Source organism: Lactuca serriola, chromosome 8, assembly GCF_051521515.1.
Source record: "Lactuca serriola cultivar US96UC23 chromosome 8, Lser_US96UC23_V15, whole genome shotgun sequence".
NCBI classification, from domain to species: domain Eukaryota; kingdom Viridiplantae; phylum Streptophyta; class Magnoliopsida; order Asterales; family Asteraceae; genus Lactuca; species Lactuca serriola.
In genome coordinates, this window is record NC_136415.1 from 25,999,287 (window position 1) to 26,003,669 (window position 4,383).

Consider the following 4,383-nt stretch of genomic DNA (forward strand, 5'->3'; position numbering starts at 1 on the left):
CAGAACGAATAAGAAGAATCAAGTAGGCAGAAAGATAAAAGTTTTTCCATTCTAAGAAGATGGGAGAGTACCTTTTATGCTTTATGATAGGTCTTAATGATTAAGAACCATATCTCAATTGATCCTCTAAATGAGTCTTAGTACAATTGTATGTCTAAGAAGAGGAATCAAGAATTGAAGAAATGGTTAAATCAATAAGTCAATCATACTTCGTTCCAAAAACAAGTCTTAAAGTTAAGATTGTGAAATTGAGTGATAAGTATTAAGAAGGTTTATAACATTCATCAAATGTGGAAAGTTGTGATGTCTTGGATATAAGACAAAGACCAACTAGGACCAATTTATGAAGTGTTTTGATAAAAGGTACACTAACTCTTGAATATTTGTTTGTCAAGAAATGTTTTGACAAGAGAATCTTATATGTCAAGGAGTAAGTGGGAGTCTTAATGGTCTTGAAAGGTTTCAAGAACAAATCAAATAAACCTTATCAATCATCACTAGCACACGAGTTGAAGTTTACAACCTATCGTGTTGACACTATTTTGTTTCTATGCCAATCCAATCGAGTTAATTATGCATGTGAGTCCTATGAGTTCTCATTTGAATGCATAAAAGGCAATCACCTTAATCAATGAAAGGTACATTGATAGGAAAAGGTGAGCTGCTTAACTACTTAAAAGACATGGTGGGCAGCTGTGCTACCATAAAGGCAGGAAATCGAGATCAAGAAAGTTCGATTCATATGAGTTTGAATTTGTCGCAAACTTTGGTTTTGACAAATTCACATGGATAGGAACAAATACACCGTTTAAATCTAAGTGTCATAAGATTTCCTCCTTCATGAAAATGATTATGAGGAAATGCTTTCACTAAGAAAGATTTTAAGAAGATAGTGATTGTAAAATTGCATTTTTGAATTCAATTATGGTTACGGTATCCCTTTCCATAATTTGAATTGTGAGGTTTGACAATAGTCTTAATTGTTTAGACACACATATGAACTATCTAAGGCAAAGGAGTATAAGTTTAAAAGGCCTTGATAAAAGATTATCAAAGCATTAGGTATTAGAAACATGGACTTAAGAAATTCAATAGGTATTGTCTTTCTGGAAGTTAAGATGTTTATGAATACATGTCGAAGCTAGTGCGAGCATAAGTGTTATGTTTTATAGTAATCATCATGATAGTGGGAGCATAAATATTATGATTGTATGGTTATTAAGGCACGTATTGCAAGTTGGCAATATTAATTATAGAAAACAAGAGTTATACCTTGCAAAGTCGTAAGGGTTGTAAAGTTGTTTTGCTATAATTAAGGGAGAGAGTATTATGCTTCATGTCAAATCTAAAGGATTAGGTTGAGAAATATTAATAAATTTAGTCAAAGGTACATAGTGTGTTCTTAAAATTTTGATTATGATTACGACATTCCTCTTCACAATTCGAATTTTGAGAACATAGCAAATAAAACATTATGCGTCGTGTCCCATACGCTTCGGGTATAGGATCGATTCCAAATGCTTTAATATTTGACCATTCTAAAATTTTCCAAATGTCGAGCGCATTTAGAGGGAAAAGGGACTAGAATCGGTTTTGACTAAAATAATTAAACAACTATCAAAGGACAATCCAAAGTTCGACGAGGATTGGTCGCTTGTGAGTAGTTGGAAGTATAGTATTGGAAAATATGGAAATATTTCCATATTGGATGGACCATAGCGACATTATTATGAATAGATAAGATTCTATTAAGAATAAGTTGTCATATGGAAAATATGGAAATGTGTCTATATTGGGAATTGAATATTGAAAAATCTATGACTAGATTAGAAACTTTTATGCAAAAGGATGTTCAAAGGAATGTACATTGAGTGAGACACATCATATCTAAGGAATTGTCTTGTAAAAATCTCCGATAGAGGACTTTGTAATATCATTGGCAATAGTCTTTGTGACTTTGGTGCAGTGACATTACGAAAGGATCATTGCATAAAATGTTAGAATCTAGCATATTCTATAAGTGGCAAGAATTTGATATTATTTTACTTATGAAAAAAGGATTTGGAGTTGTGAAATGAGAATGATTGGAAATGTGCTCAATTTGGTCTATTTCACAAAGTAAGAACCATAGGTAAACATTGTGTGCATGCTAAGAGCATGGGACAAGTGTAATAATTCAAGTAAGAAGTTGATTACCCAAAACGACAAATAATGAGTAATCGATATGGTGATACATAAAAGGAGTTTTATTTATACTCAAAGGTTTGAGGCCATATGGGATTAGTATTATTCTTGTGTTTCACATTTGCATGTTTTGACTTCCAGAATAATTGAATTTATTAAGAATAATCGAATTATTCGAATGGGCCACAGTCGTTCATATGTTGGAAGTAGATATGAATGAAGATTGTCATGAATTGGTGTGTGGAATGTCTAAAAGAGTATTAGACATAAGCAAATGTTTGCTGCAACGTTCATGAGTGCTTATGAATATGATTTGAGCATTGGATTAAACCCACGCTCACTTGGATCACTCATGAAATTGTATCACGAGTGATTGGTGAGACGATAACATCTTATATTCTTGAAACCGAGATGTGTGAGTTGTATCTTGCAAATCGGTTGCACATTGATAATATGTAAACGCACTAGTAACTTGGTGTTATAAAACATATTGTTGTGTGTGATTCGGTGAGTGAGTGCAAGCAAGCATTGTATCAAAGTTTATGCGTTCCTTTTATCCAAGGTAGGATAAAAGCGATATCTTTGGGCCCCTCGATGATTTAGTGATGACAAACGTAAATGCTCGGTCGAGCTAGGGCTAATTTGATTTGTTCAATTAGTCAGTCGTCATAAATCGGGAATCGAGATATAGTACAAATAGAATGATTTGAAATCATATCTCATATGATATCTAGAATGGAGGAATATATGATCCCTTATCTAAGGACATGCGTATATGATGGGATCAGAGTTGACAGCGGCTTTGGAAAGCTACGATTGCAGATCAGGATCTGAAGTCATACGCAGAATAGTTATTAGACTTATTAAAGGAGAAATCATATTGTTTAATTAATATTAGTCAATAATTAATTGGTAATTAGTTTTGTGACTAAAAGAGATTAATTAAACTTAAGGGACTGGAATTGTAATTATAAGATAATTGCAATTTGGGCCATGGATTGCCTTTTATTATAAGGTGGACGAATTCTATGGGGGAAACCCATATGAAATCGTCCAAGGCCTTATGGAAAGGGCTTCATGGGTTGCTTAGGGCTTAAGCAACTAAATTAGGGTTTCCTTGTTAGATAACCCTAATTGCCTCACTATATATAGATCCCTTAAGGACCAAAAACGTGGCTAAGCTTCTTGTTAGGGTTTTCACACGGTTTTGGCAGCCTCCATCCTCTCTCCTCTTCATCCTCATGCTTATGGTGTTTGTGAGCCATTAGAGGAGTGACACTTGTGACTCTAAGCCTTCCAAAGTCAATTCAAGGAGGAATTGGGATTGTTATTGCTATATAACAATCAAGGTAATATCATAAACCTAATTATATGTTAATATCGATTTCCATATGCTAGAATTAGGGTTTATAGTCTTGGATTTAAAGCATGTACAATAGAGAAACCTAGATCCAAGCATTAGGGTTTGTATGAGCACATAGGATGTCTTATGACTAAAACCCATCAATTTGAGCTCCAGAGACTATGATCAACCCCTTTGAGTGTATTTAGTGGCGTAATGTCATAAAAATCAAGACTTGGACGTTGGAATCAAGCCATGCATGAGACATGAGCATTTTGAGATAAGAGAGTGAGAGTTTTGTGTGTTTGTGACCTTATCAGCCATGCAAAGGCTTAAAGTCACCGACTTTATGGAGTAAGAGCTATTAGGGAGTCCAGATCTATGATATGAGCCAAGGTTTTAACTGACTAAGACCAAATGAATAGAAAAAGTGAAGTTGGGACGTACGCTAAGTGTAATTCCAGTACACCTTGTGTACTGACCAAGTGTCCCCGATTACCAATTTGGATTCGTGAGTACGCTGAGCGTACCAAGGGAGCTACACCCCGCGTAACCTCACTGTGGACTTCTGGGCCTTGAGTGTTGGGCCTGGACTTTAGGCTTGTTGCCCTAGAGTTTGGACCAAAAGAATATATATATATATATATATATATATATATATATATATATATATATATATGCCTTGGGCCCTTGAGTTAGGCTTGCCGCTTGGACTTGAGAGTTGGGCCTCGGGAGAGCCCATTTGGTATTGGGCCGAGGTGAGCCCAATGGGTTTTTGGTTATGGATGGGCTGGTTAGTGGGCTACTTTTAGAACTAATGAGTGAGAGTTTGGACTTAGTTCCTAATTGGGTTAATT